Raw genomic sequence first — 14808 nt, forward strand, 5'->3', positions numbered from 1 at the left:
CAAAAATAAAAAAGATCAGTATTAATCTCATGCAAAGGAGATAACACGTTTTGATAACACAGCAAGACTAACTCAGAAAGACTAGTTTAATGTATCTAGTAGTCATTAAAATATATGTAAATCAGATTTTCCTAGTGAAAATCACAAAAGAAGTATGGAGTACCTCTTACCCAAAATGCTTAGAACCAGAAGTGTTTTGGGTTTTTTTCAGATTTTGGAATACTGTATTATACTTGCAGTTGAGCATCCCAAATCTGAAATTCTGTGTCATGTTGGCATTCAAAAAGTTCTGGACTTTGGAACAGTTCAGATATCAAATTTTCAAATCGGGATGCTCAATCTGACATAAACAGTAATTTTTCACTTTATGCTTTCAGTATTCATTTGAAAATTTTTGGACAGCGGGGTCTTTGCACAAATTTAGGATCAATTTGTTAGGAATGCAAGCATTGATGTGCAGGCCGATGCGGGAGGATCACTTGGGATCAGGAATTCAAGATCAGTGTGGGAAACATACCAAAACCCCATCTATACAAAAAACATTTTAAATTAGCTGGGCATGGGGGTGTGCACCTGTAGATCCAATTACTTGGAAAGCTGAGACAGGATGATTACTTGAACCATGATTGCACCACTGCACTCCAGCCTGGGTGATAGAGCAAGACCCCATCTCTCAAAAAAAAAAAGTGACAGGGATGAATGTAAAAAGTACATGCTACCTACAAAAAAAGAAAAAAAAAAAAAAGAAAAAAAAAGGTGTACAAATGTCTAAAGTGTATGTACTTTTTCCCTCTCCATCTCTGATCCTATCATAGAGGTAATTCATCAATGTTAACAGCTTAATATGTATCCTTTCATAATTGTTTATATAAACATGCATAAAGCATTTCTGTATTTTAACAGAATTATATTAAATATATTACATACAATCTTCCCTAGTCAACAGGTATTGGTATACTTAACTTTTTTTTTTTTTTTTTTTGAGACGAGTCTCGCTCTGTCGCCCAGGCTGGAGTGCAGTGGCCGGATCTCAGGTCACTGCAAGCTCCGCCTCCCGGGTTTACCCCATTCTCCTGCCTCAGTCTCTGGAGTAGCTGGGACTACAGGCGCCCACCACCTCGCCCGGCTAGTTTTTTTTTTTTGAGACGGAGTCTCGCTCTGTCGCCCGGGCTGGAGTGCAGTGGCCGGATCTCAGCTCACTGCAAGCTTCGCCTCCCGGGTTTACGCCATTCTCCTGCCTCAGCCTCCCGAGTAGCTGGGACTACAGGCGCCCGCCACCTCGCCCGGCTAGTTTTTTGTACTTTTTAGTAGAGACGGGGTTTCACCGTGTTAGCCAGGATGGTATCGATCTCCTGACCTCGTGATCCGCCCGTCTCGGCCTCCCAAAGTGCTGGGATTACAGGCTTGAGCCACCGCGCCCGGCCTGCCTTTTGTATTTTTAATAAAGACCGCGTTTCACCATGTTGGCCAGGCTGGTCTCGAACTCCTGACCTTGTGATCCGCCCGCCTCAGCCTCCCAAAGTGCTGGGATTACAGGCGTGAGAGACACCCCGCCCAGCCAGGAATTAACATTTTTGATAACTGATACTTTGTCTTATGTCTTTCACCATAATTTCATGTTTACTTTTCTTATGCTTTTTCAAATGTTCTATTAACTACTTCTTTCCTATGGTGTTTATTTTCCTACACTTAATAGCTTTAACTATTTTCCTAACAATTAAAAACATACTCCAAGAGCGGGAGGCAGTGGCTTATGCCTGTAAACCCAGCACTTTGGGAGGCTGAGGCGGGTGGATAACAAGGTCAGGAGATCGAGACCATCCTGGTCAACATGGTGAAACCTGGTCTCCACTAAAAATACAAAAATTAGCCAGGCGTGGTGGTGTATGCCTGTAGTCCCAGCTACTCAGGAGACTGAGGCAGGAGAATTGCTTGAACCCGGGAGGCAGAGGTTGCAGTGAGCTAAGCCGAGGTTGCAGTGAGCTGCAGGTTGCAACAGAGCGACACTCCATCTCAGAGAAAACAAACAACAAAAAAAAACAACTCTCTACACCCATTTAGAATGCCTTTCCTTCTCCAATATACCCAACCCAATGCCTGCTCTGAGCCAAGGCAAGCCCTTTAAAATTATTTTACTTACACACTTCTTCCCTCCCAATCTTCAGTTTTGTGGAATTTAGCACTGGTAGATTCCTACTATTAGGTTTTCTCTTACTATATGTTTTAAAATAATTTTTGAATTGAATACTTGACACTTCACATTATCCATTTATATTTTACTAAATTCATCACTCAGGACAGGCACGGTGGCTCACACTTGTAATCCCAGCACTTTGGGAGGCCAAGGCGGGCAGATCACCTGAGGTCAGGAGTTCAAGACCAGCCTGGCCAACATGGCAAAACCCTGTCTCTACCAAAAATACAAAAATTAGCTGGGTGTGGTGGCGGGCACCTGTAATCCCAGCTACTGGGGAGGCTGAGGCAAGAGAATTGCTAGAACCTGGGAGGTGGAGGTTGCAGTGAGCAGAGACTGCACCCTGTACTTCAGCCTAGGCAATAAGAGCAAAACTCTGACTCAAAAAAAACAAACAAACAAAAAAAAGGAAACAAAAATTAGCCTGGTGTGGCCGCGTGCAGTGGCTCACGCTTGTAATCCCAGCACTTTGAGAGGCCAAGACGGGCAGATCACGGGGTAAGGAGATCTAGACCATCCTGGTTAACACGGTGAAACCCCATCTCTACTAAAAATACAAAAAAAATTAGCCAGGAGTTGTGGTGGGCACCTGCAGTCCCAGCTACTCGGGAGGCTGAGGCAGGAGAATGGCGTGAACCCGGGAGGTGGAGCTTGCAGTGAGCCGAGACCATGCCACTGCACTCCAGCTGGGGCAACAGAGCAAGACTCCGTCTCAAAAAAAAAAAAAAAAAAAAAAAAATAGCTAGGCATGGTGGTGCTCCCTTGTAGTCCCAGCTACTCAGAAGGCTAAGGCAGAAGAATTGCTTGAGTTTGGGAGGCAGAGGCTGCAGTGAGCCAAGATCACGCCACTGCACTCCAGCCCGGGTGACACAGCAAGACCCTGTCTCAAAAACAAGAATAAATAAATTCATCACTCATAATTGTTTCTTTCTCTTTTTTTGACATGGAGTCTCACTCTGTTGCCCAGGTTGAAGTGCAGCTGCACGATCTCGGTTCACTGCAACCTCTGCCTCCCGAGTAGCTGGGATTACAAGCGTGTAACACCATGCCTGGCTAATTTATGTATTCTTAGTAGAGATGGGGTTTCACCATGTTGGCCAGGCTCGTCTCGAACTCCTGACCTCAGGTGATCGGCCCACCTCAGCCTCCTGAAGTGCTGGGATTACAGATATCTGCCACCATGCCGGCCACTCATAATTGTTTCTTATATTCATCATCTTCCCCTAACTTCCTATCTTTGTAAAATAGTTCCAAAGGATACCTGAGGATTTATCATTCTAAGCCAGTGTCCAAAATATCTTTTGTCTTCATGTTTGAATAAAAATGTTAGTTGTATGGCCTGGCGCAGTGGCTCAGGCCTGTAATCCCACCACTTTGGGAGGCTGAGGTGGGTGGATCATTTGAGGTCAGAAGTTCTACAAAAGCCTGGCCAACATGGTGAAACCCTGCCTCTACTTAAAATACAAAAATTAGTATTTTTTGTATTGGTGGCAGGCACTTGTAGTGTCAGCTACTCAGGAGATTGAGGCAGGAGAATCGCTTGAATCCGGGAGGTGGAGGTAGCAGTGAGCCAAGATCACGCCACTGCATTCCAGCCTGGGCGACAGAGAGCAAGATAGTCTCAAAAAAAAAAAAAAAAAAAAAAAAGTTGTAACACCAGTATTTCCATGTAAATGTGCTGGGAAAAAAAAAAATAGCTGTAACAGTATTCTGAGGCCGGGCGCGGTGGCTCAAGCCTGTAATCCCAGCACTTTGGGAGGCCGAGACGGGCGGATCACGAGGTCAGGAGATCGAGACCATCCTGGCTAACATGGTGAAACCCTGTCTCTACTAAAAATACAAAAAAACTAGCCGGGCGAGGTGGCGGGCGCCTGTAGTCCCAGCTACTCAGGAGGCTGAGGCAGGAGAATGGCATAAACCTGGGAGACAGAGCTTGCAGTGAGCTGAGATCTGGCCACTGTACTCCAGCCTGGGTGACAGAGCGAGACTCCGTCTCAAAAAAACAAAACAAAACAAAACAAAACAAAACAAAGTATTCTGAGACATCTGCTCTTCCTGTCAATAATCTATTATCAATAATTCCAACTTTCAATGTTGCAGAAAATCAATTTTCTTTCCTTTTAAAAATCCCGTTCTAGGCTGGGCGCAGTGGCTCATGCCTATAATCCCAGCATTTTGGGAGGCCAAGGCAGGTGGATCACTTGAGGTGAGGAGCTCGAGAGCAGCCCTGGCCAACATGGTGAAACCCCATGTCTTCTAATACAAAATATAAGCCAGGTGTGGTGGTGCACAGCTGTAGTCCCAGCTACTCAAGAGGCTGAGGCAGGAGCATTGCTTGAACCTGGGAGGCAGAGGCTGCAGTGAGCTGAGATGGTGCAACTGCATTCCAACCTGAGCAAAAGAGTGAGACCGCATTTCAAAAAAATAAAAATAGGCCGGGCACAGTGGCTCACACCTGTAATCCCAACACTTTGGGAGGCCAAGGGGTGCGGATCACGAGGTCAAGAGATTGAGACCAGCCTGGTCAACATGGTGAAACCCCATCTCTAAAAACACAAAAATTAGCTGGGCGTGGTGGCACATGCTTATAGTCCCAGCTACTGGCGAGGCTGAGGCAGCAGAACCACTTTTGGGAGGCGAAGGTTGCAGTGAGCCAAGATTGCACCACTGCACTCCAGCCTGGTGACAAAGCGAATCTCCGTCTCAAAAAACTAAGTAAAAATTTAAAAATCCTGTTCTAGATGACAGCTTAAGATGTTTAACACTTAAATTCATACATTTCACCAGATTTTGGTTAGGTAAGGGCAATTTTTTCCCAGTACTGCTGCCTGGAAGTTAGCAAACCCTTTCAATTTATCAACTTAGGGCTTTATTGTGTCTTCAGCTGTTTTCCCTCCTGAAATGCCTCTTAAGACATATTGGTTTCCAGCAGCGTCCTTTTACATTGTCTATGGAAGTTTAAAATAAAGAAATCTTTTAGGTTTTACAATCTTTCTCCACTAGTTTCATCTTTTAAGAATTCTCATTAAAATTCAAATACAGTTCTCTTCTGTTTCTTTCATTAATCTACCTCCATAGGCACCATCTTTTCTCATTCCCTTGGACTCTGTTTTGAACCACTGTGATCCTTACCTTATTTGCATATATATATTTAATCGTATTTTATGCATATAATACGTTTAAGCATACTTCCTTTGGCAGTTAGAGAGGATCGCAAAATTTTTCAATTGGTCTGTTTTCCACACTGAAGTCTGTGAAAAGCACTGAATTTTTTGTTTTACTATTTGGTGCAATAAGGTAACGATTAAAAAACATGGGCTCTGGGCTAGGGCAGTGGCTCACACCTGTAACCCCAGCACTTTGGGAGGCCAAGGTGGGCGGATCACGAGGTCAGGAGATCGAGACCATCCTGGCTAACACAGTGAAACCCCGTCTCTACTAAAAATACAAAAACAAAAATTAGCTGGGTGTGGTGATAGGGCCTGTAGTCCCAGCTACTCGAGAGTCTGAGGCAGGAGAATGGTGTGAACCCTGGAGGCGGAGGTTGCAGTGAGCCGAGATTGTGCCACTGCACTACAGCCTGGGTAACAGAGTGAGACTCCATCTCAAAAACAACAACAAAAAACCATGGGCTCTGGAACCAGGCTGCTTTACTGTGTGACTATGGCAAGTTATTTAACCTGAGTCTCAGTTTCCTCATCTGTTCCATGGGAATTAATAACTACCTAGTTAGAGAACCTGGCACATAACAATTAGCATTATCTATCTCGGTGATTAAACGTTTAGGGCAGTTAAAGGTCTCTAGACCAAGGGACAAGGTAAAAATCACAGATCTTAAACTTATAGAGATGAAACAATGTCACAGGAAAATCCCAGTCTACCCTAATCTCAATGGTAGTGTAATAAGGGTAATTAGGTGAGAGCAAGGATGGATCATCCTTACTGATAAAAGCTCCGGTACATTAGAAATGTCACCCAAATTTATACAAACTGATAAAGGAAGCAGAGGCAATTCAAATCCCCCAAACTTGTGCCCCTCCAATATGGTGGCCATCAGCTACATAGATCTATTTAATTAAAATTTAGTTCTTCATTTACACTAGCCACATCTCAAGTGCTCATAACTACACACAGTACCTCATCATTGGACAGCACCACTCTATAAACAATGAAAAAATTAAGAAAAAAGGGAGTTACTGGAACTGAACCTTAGCCTATGTCGAATGCAAACTATTCATGCACCTGTGCAACAGGTGGTCTAGATCACAAAGGCAAAGACTTGGACAACTTTAATTTAGACCACAGTCAGAAGACCTTAGACCACAGAAGACTGTAGGTTCAAATCCCAGCTATGCTACTTAACCACCTTAAAGTACCCTAGACTTGTCACTAAATCACACAGCACCACATAATGGTTAACAGCACACAATCTCTGGACTATGTGGATTTGAATTCCGACTATCATTAGCTATGTGACATTGGGCAAGTTACTTCACATCTCATTTGTTATCTTCATTTTATAGTAGGGCCTATCTTCTAGCTATGTTGTGGATCAAATTAGTTAATATTTGTAAAAGCAATCAGAACAATGCCTGGCATTATTAAGTGTTACATAAATATTTGCTACATAAAAATAATCTCTCAAGCTTCTATTTCCTTAATTCCCAAGTAGGCAAGATAAAACTTGCTCTGTTGGGAGGCCAAGGCGGGAGGATCACGAAGTCAGGAGATCGAGACCATCCTGGCTAACACGGTGAAATCCCATCTCTACTAAAAATACAAAAATTAGCCAGGCGTGGTGGCGGGCGCCTGTAGTCCCCACTACTCCGGAGGCAGAGGCAGGAGAATCGCTTGAACCCGGGGAGGCGGAGGTTGCAGTGAGCCGAGATTGCGCCACTGCACTCCAGCACTCTAGCCTGGCGAGAGTGAGACTCCATCTCAAAAAAAAAAAAAAAAAAAAAAAAAAAAGTTAAAAGAAAAAAACTTACGCCTGTAATCCCAGCACTTTGGGAGGCCGAGGCGGGCGGATCACAAGGTCAGGAGATCGAGACCACGGTGAAACCCCGTCTCTACTAAAAATACAAAAAATTAGCCGGGCGCGGTTGTGGGCGCCTGTAGTCCCAGCTACTCGGGAGGCTGAGGCAGGAGAATGGCGTGAACCCGGGAGGCGGAGCTTGCAGTGAGCCGAGATCGCGCCACTGCACTCCAGCCTAGGCGACAGAGCCAGACTCCGTCTCAAAAAAAAAAAAAAAAAAAAAAAAAAAAAAAAAAAAAAAAAAGAAAAAGAAAAAGAAAAAAACTTGCTCTGCCCATTTCACGTTTCATGGTAATGAATGAATAACAGGATGTAAATTACAAGAAAATGTTTTAAAAGCACAAAACGTTATTAGATTACAAGGCAGAGGTCTTGCCTTCCACATTCTTTAATCTCCCACAGTATCAACCAAATTGCTAAGTGTTGATTTAATAAATTTAAAATTTTTCACTAAAACTGGGGCATCACACTCTAGAGTCATAAACGGATAAACCTGAATAAGATGCAGAGTCCTTAAGGAAAAACCTGCTATAAACTCATTCTGACCCAAAGAGGGTGAAATTACCTCAATTTGAGTTCCTAAGGAGCAATATGCACAGCCTTGAATCATTAGAGGAAATCTCCATTCCCTAACCTCCATTCCTTAAAGAAACACAAATGGGCTCTATAGTTATTGTTAAGTTACCTATCCTGTGATATTTTTTGGTGAAAAACAGTTTTCTTCAAGTTCACAACTGACAAGTGGTATAAACAGACTAATTTTCCCCAAATATCCTGTCTTTCACTAACTGGAAACAGAATGACAAAAGCAAATAGTGGAGTCTCATTAAAAATTATTATAGAGAACTTTTACTTATTGCAAACCTAACCTATGCCAGATGAAATTTCAAAAGCGACTTAATGAAAATATAAACCAACGTCTGATCTAACTGCTCTAATGAAATCTGAAAAAACAATGCCACCACGTTCCAACATTAGCCAGCACACCCAACAAGAGCATCTGCTTTCCGTTGGAATAAACGTCAAAGGCTGTCAGCTGCTACACCTTCCAAGGCAAATTGGAAGCCAAATTCTTTCTAGAGTTTGGGGTTTTTATGAGTTGATACGGGTGCCAAATCAGAGAAAAGAGAAACAAAAGGAAACAGGTAAGACCCCTTTTAAGAGTCACTAAAAGGCCGGGCGCGGTGGCTCAAGCCTGTAATCCCAGCACTTTGGGAGGCCGAGACGGGCGGATCACAAGGTCAGGAGATCGAGACCATCCTGGCTAACATGGTGAAACCCCGTCTCTACTAAAAAAAATACAAAAAACTAGCCGGGCGAGGTGGCGGGCGCCTGTAGTCCCAGCTACTCGGGAGGCTGAGGCAGGAGAATGGCGTGAACCCAGGAGGCGGAGCTTGCAGTGAGCTGAGATCCGGCCACTGCACTCCAGCCTGGGCGACAGAGCGAGACTCCGTCTCAAAAAAAAACAAAAGAGTCACTAAAAAATATCACTGGTGGCTGCTGCAACAAATGTTTACAAGACATAAGTTCACCACAAGCCTTATTTATTTTTGGTGGCGGGGAAGGAGAGTAAGCACAGAAAATTATTAAAAGGTGAGAGGACCTTACAGTTCATCTAACTCAACGCCCTCCTAGGGTAAGGGTTCCCAGTATTCCAAAGGTTCTTTTTTCCGGGACCTGAGCTACAATACAACCAAAAATAAGGGGTCGGGATGGCAAAGAAACGGGAGAAAGAAGATCATCTGATCAGGCCCGTCGACGGTGGCAGCGTTCCCCCAGGACGCCAAGAGTCTGCCAGTTCCTCCGCCCCTCTCCCCCCAAACCCCAGCCTCGGCTAAGGCGCGCACGCGCAGCAAGTAGGGGCTGCGCGTGGCGACGCGCAGGCGTAAAGTGGGTAGAAACAATGAGCTTTGTTGCCGAGGCGGTGGTTGGGGGCAGGGGAAAGGGTACCCGGCGGAGGGAGAAAGGACCGGGGGAATGGGCAATAAGGCGAAGTGCTATCCCGGCAGCCCTCGCGCCACTGAGGACCCGGATAGAGAGCTGCGAGATCCAAATCATTAATAATGACAATGAAAAAAAAAGCGACGGCCATGTCTCAGAGAAGAGAGACACGAAGTCGGCCCAAGCTAATCCCTCAGACTTGGTGGAAAGAGGCAGTGAACAACAGAGGCCGCAAGGGACTCGGTGGCCAATCACCCAGGGAACCCTTTAGGCCCCTCTGCCGTCGCCGACGTACTGTCGCTCGACCGCCGCACCCCTATCGCCACTCCGCCCGAGGGGACCCCCTCACCCAGTGCACAGCAGCGGGGACGGCAGCCAACGAATCCTGTCGGCCTCCGCGGATCTCCACAGGCAGCGCCGCTCCCCCGCTCGACGTGCGCTTCGCCCGCCGCCTCCCTTCTCCAGTCCAAACAAACACCCTAGCCCGGAAGTGACTTCACTTCCGTCGCCGCCAGCCCCGCCCTCTTTTCTGTCAGCTCTGCCCTCCAAGGCCACTAGAGGCCGCGCGCGAGAACGCGCGACCCCGAAGGCTGTCTCGAAGGCTGTGTCCAAGGCTGCACACGGGTGCACGCGCAACGGCCTTTTAGCGTGCCCCTGCGGCCGCCTGCCAGGTGTACCGGGAACGCTGTCGCACGTTCTCTCTGAGAGGCAGGAATGGGGGCGTACCACTGTTCCTACACCCGCCCATCTTCCGGGAATGATGCGATGCAATGAGTGAGGCAGCTGGACACTGAAGAGCACCCTGAGAAGACACACAGGCGTGGACTTTTACAGACGTCACACACACACCCCAAAAAAGTAATATTTAGATGACATAGCACACACACACCCATACACACCCCAAGAATGATACACAATGTCACACAAACAGCGACATGCACCGAGTCACATCAAGATCCTGACACAGAAAAATAATAAACTAAGGGTAATCACAGAGGCGTACTAAATGATATGCAAACACCCGCACTCAGACACGTGCAGGCACAAAAACACACTTTTTGAAGCTGGATGCAAACGCAAAATACAAATACATGTGCAAACTTCTTTGTGGCTAAAGGAGGAAATGCTGTTTCCACACAGGATAGAAGAGTGTGACTTCTGGGTTCAAGAATTTCCTAAGTCCGTGGCCGGGCGCGGTGGCTCAAGCCTGTAATCCCAGCACTTTGGGAGGCCGAGACGGGCGGATCACGAGGTCAGGAGATCGAGACCATCTGGTGAACACGGTGAAACCCCGTCTCTACTAAAAAATACAAAAAACTAGCCGGGCAAGGTGTCGGGCGCCTGTAGTCCCAGCTACTCGGGAGGCTGAGGCAGAAGAATGGCGTAAACCCGGGAGGCGGAGCTTGCAGTGAGCTGAGATCCGGCCACTGCACTCCAGCCTGGGCGACAGAGCCAGACTCCATCTCAAAAAAAAAAAAAAAAGAATTTCCTAGTCCGTGATTCTGGGTGCACCGGCCCCATAGTTATTCTTACCCATGCTTCCTTCCCGTCATCGTTGAGAAGCCCCAAGATACATTTCTAGCGACACTAAGCAATGTAAAGAAGAGAGTGTGTGTTTTTGTTTGTTTGAGACAGAGTCTGGCTCTCTTGCCCAAGCTGAAGTGCAGTTGTGCCATCTCGGCTCCCTGCAACATCCACCTCCCGGGTTCAAGCATTTCTCCTGCCACAGCCTCCCGAGTAGCTGGGACTACAGGTGCACACCACCACACCCCGCCAATTTTTGTACTTTTAGTAGAGATAGAGGTTTCACCGTGTTGGCCAGGATGGTCTCGATCTCCTGACCTCGTGATCCACCTGCCTCAGCCTCTCAGAGTGCTGGGATTACAGGTGTGAGCCACCGCACCCGCCCAAGAGTATGTGTTTTACAAATCTGGATGTTCAAATGTGTAGACACTATCTTTGAAAGAGGGACATAAACTAGTTTCTTCCCTTTGGAGAGGGAAAACGAGCGACTAGGAAATGGGTGCAAATAACTGTCTTTTTACTCTCCTGAAAAATTTGAATCTTTTAAAAACAATATGTTTGTAGTATTTACTAAGACAAAAAATTCCCTCCATGGGAAGGCTTGAATTTAGAAACAGGGTTGTTTCTCTTCAGAGCTATTTCATTCACTGAATACTGTTCTGGGCCAGTCCAAAGCCCCAGAGAAATGAATGCAGGTGGTTCTACCCTAGCTCCTGGGTCAACCACTTTGGCAGCACTTACAGGTCTATATTCTAAACTGTGAAGATAAGCTATCAACCTGAGGCTGCAGGAAATCTGAACAGAACATATGTATTTATATAGTCTGAGATGACCCAGACACTCTTCTGAAGACACAGTCTTGCTCTATCACCCCGGCTGGAGTGCAGTGGCATGATCACAGCTCACTACAGCCTCAACCTTCCTGGCTCAAGCAATCCTCCCACCTCAGCTTGTGAAGTAGCTGAGTACCACCATGCCTGGCTAATTTTTGAATTTTTTGTAGAAATGAGGTTTTGCCACATTGCCCAGGCTGGTCTTGAACTCCTGGGTTCAAATGATCTGCCCACTTCAGCTTCCCAAGGTGCTGGGATTACAGCTGTGAGCCACACGGCCTGGCCTAACCCAGACTCTCTTAAAAGGTAAACACGAAGCCGGGTGCGGTGGCTCACGCCTGTAATCCCAGCACTTTGGGAGGCCGAGGTGGGCGGATCACGAGGTCAGGAGTTCGAGACCAGCCTGGCCAACATGGTGAAACCCTGTCTCTACTAAAAATACAAAAATTAGCCAGATGTGTTAGCACACTCCTGTAGTCAGCTACCCATGAGGCTGAGGCAGGAGAATCGCTTGAACCTGGGAGGGAGGTGGAGGCTGCAGTGAGCCGAGACCATGCCATTACATTCCAGCCTGGGTGACAGAGTGAGACTCTGTCTTAAAACAAACAAAAAGGTAAACATGAGATAACTGAATTTGTTATTTAGTAACACAATCCACTTAACTGGTTATAATGGTAATAAAAAATATTTGATAAATCATGTGAAACACTCAAAAGACCAATGCTGTTTTTCCCACACAAAGGGGTTAAGATCTCAATTTCCAGATCGCATTGAGAGTTCACCACTGTGGCTAAGCTTCAGGAGCCCAGGATTTCCTTGGCATTCTCTAGACACAAGGACACTGCTCGATTGCAAAATAAACTTCAATGTAACAATATTATGCTTGGATAGTGATGGTGATGATCTATAAATGGAAAACAAAATAATGAAGGCTAACAAGTTTGCTAATGATAAGGAAAGACACTGCAATGGGACCAACAGAGAGATCCAGTTTTAAAACACTGAAAAAATTTACGTAGCTGGTTCACATAGTAACCATCTTAAGATGGAGGTTGGGCCGGGCGCGGTGGCTCAAGCCTGTAATCCCAGCACTTTGGGAGGCCGAGACGGGCGGATCACAAGGTCAGGAGATCGAGACCATCCTGGCTAACCCGGTGAAACCCCGTCTCTACTAAAAAAATACAAAAAACTAGCCGGGCGAGGTGGTGGGCGCCTGTAGTCCCAGCTACTCGGGAGGCTGAGGCAGGAGAATGGCGTAAACCTGGGAGGCAGAGCTTGCAGTGAGCTGAGATCCGGCCACTGCACTCCAGCCTGGGCGACAGAGCGAGACTCCGTCTCAAAAAAAAAAAAAAAAAAAAAAAAAGATGGAGGTTGAAGTAGAAATCAGAAGACCCAGGATGGCTATGAGTAGGCCCCACTGTAAATCATCACCTTCCTACAGACCTCTCATTTCTCATCAATGTAAAAAGTATGTACCTTCTTACCCCAACACTCCAAATATAGGAATCTACCCAAATGGACAGATGTAAAGAGAGACATGTAAGAATATAGCCTGGTTATAAAACCCAAAAGATCAAAATGCCTAACAGGAAATTGGTTAAATGAATAATGATGCATTAAAATAAAATCATTTAAAATATGTATATTCATTGATATAGAATATATCAATGCTTTTTAAAAAAGCAGGTTGCAAAACAGCATGTTTGTACAATCTTTCAAACTTTTATATGTAAACAGGCACGAGTAGATATAAATGCCAAGTATCCAATAGAGTGGTCATCAAAATGTTAATAGTAGTATTTCCAGGTGGTCAGATTTCAAAGGAATCATTATTTTCTGAATTTTAAAATATTGTCTAAATTCTCTAGGAAAGCTTGAATTGCATATTGCATTTATAAACAGGAAAACTCCCCCTTCCCCACCCCAAAATGAACTCTAACATAGGTTCCTGTAGTGCTTCGGTAATGGTCTTGTCCCTATGCTCCTTTGTATTAAGCTAGGCAGAGAATGTAGCTAGCTAGGGCAGGTACGTAGGGTTGAGTAAGGGCCTAACACTACAGGGTAAGCAAAGGTCCCTGCTCTGAATGAGGTGAGGCGATAAAGTATTATTCAGCTTTTAAAATGCCTACTTATGTCTGCACTGATCTAGGCACTGAGGATACCACAGACAGTAAGTGGTAGGTTTTCCTAAAAAAGTTTAGTGAAGTTTAAAACTCACCTGGCCTTAAAGAGCCAAACTTGTGTAGGTTGAATAGGCAGCATGGTCAGGATTTGGAAAACAATGTGTAAGTGTAGAATAGGTAAACGTTTTTGCAGAATCATCATGTGTGCCTACAGATGTGCTGAATAACTGGAAAGGCAGAAGCAATTCCTCTCTTCCAGCTGGAAAAACCCTTCCCTGCTGACTTTGTGCAGCTCAGCTTTTTGTTTCCATGTCCTCCCCATGTTCGGCTCTCTAGAAGCTTGCCTTTTAAAATAAGATGGGCCAGAGATACACTTGGAGTTTCAGCAGAAGCAACCAAAATCAGAAAAATGAACTAGGAAGTATCATGAAAGTCTCCCTATCCATTACAGCAATCATCACTTAAACTGCAATCCTTTTCCACAGGCTCTCACACCATAAAGCAGGTTTCCCTATTCAAATAGGGCATAGGCTAGGTTCTGTGGCTCACACCTATAATCCCAGCACTTTGGGAGGCTGAGGCAGAGGAATGCTTGAGGCCAGGAGTTCAAAACTAGCCTGGGAAACTTACCAAAACCCCGTGTTCACAAAAAATTTAAAAAAATAGCTAAGTGTGGTGGCACATTCCTGTAAATCCCAGTTACTCATACGCTGAGGCAGGAGGCTTGCTTAAGCCTAGGAGTTCGAGGCTGCCATTAGCTATCAGTGTGCCACCGCATCCCAACCTGGTAAGACGGTGAGGCTGTCTCTAAAAAAAAAACAGGTGGGGGTGGGCCAGGTACAGTGGCTCACACCTGTAATCCTAGCACTTTGGGAGACCGAGGTAGGCGAATCACTTGAGGTCAGGAGTATGAGACCAGCCTGGGCAGCATGATGAGACCCCCGTCTCTTCTAAAAGTATAAAAATAAAAATTAGCCAGGTGTGGTTGCACACCTGTAGTCACAGCTACTGGGGAGGCTGAGGCAGGAGAATCACTCGAAACTGGGAGGCAGAGGTTGCAGTGGGCTGAGATCACGGCACTGCACCCCAGCCTGGGTGTCAGAGCAAGAATCCCTCTCAAAAAAGAAAAACAAACAAACAAAAAACTAGGGTTTATGC

At 45.6% G+C, this 14808-nt stretch overlaps 1 protein-coding gene across 1 annotated transcript in view; it reads right to left on the reverse strand.

Annotated features, from left to right (window-relative positions):
- The window catches only part of LOC105467063 (poly(A) binding protein interacting protein 2), a 28129-nt gene extending 18453 nt beyond the window's left edge, over positions 1-9676 (reverse strand). The window contains exon 1 of the mRNA XM_011716389.2: positions 9520-9676. The gene's annotated coding sequence lies outside the window, so the exon portion shown is untranslated. The remainder of the gene's footprint in view (positions 1-9519) is intronic.
- Between the last annotated feature and the right edge of the window lie 5132 nt (positions 9677-14808).

This window comes from Macaca nemestrina, chromosome 6 (assembly GCF_043159975.1).
Source record: "Macaca nemestrina isolate mMacNem1 chromosome 6, mMacNem.hap1, whole genome shotgun sequence".
Taxonomy (NCBI): domain Eukaryota; kingdom Metazoa; phylum Chordata; class Mammalia; order Primates; family Cercopithecidae; genus Macaca; species Macaca nemestrina.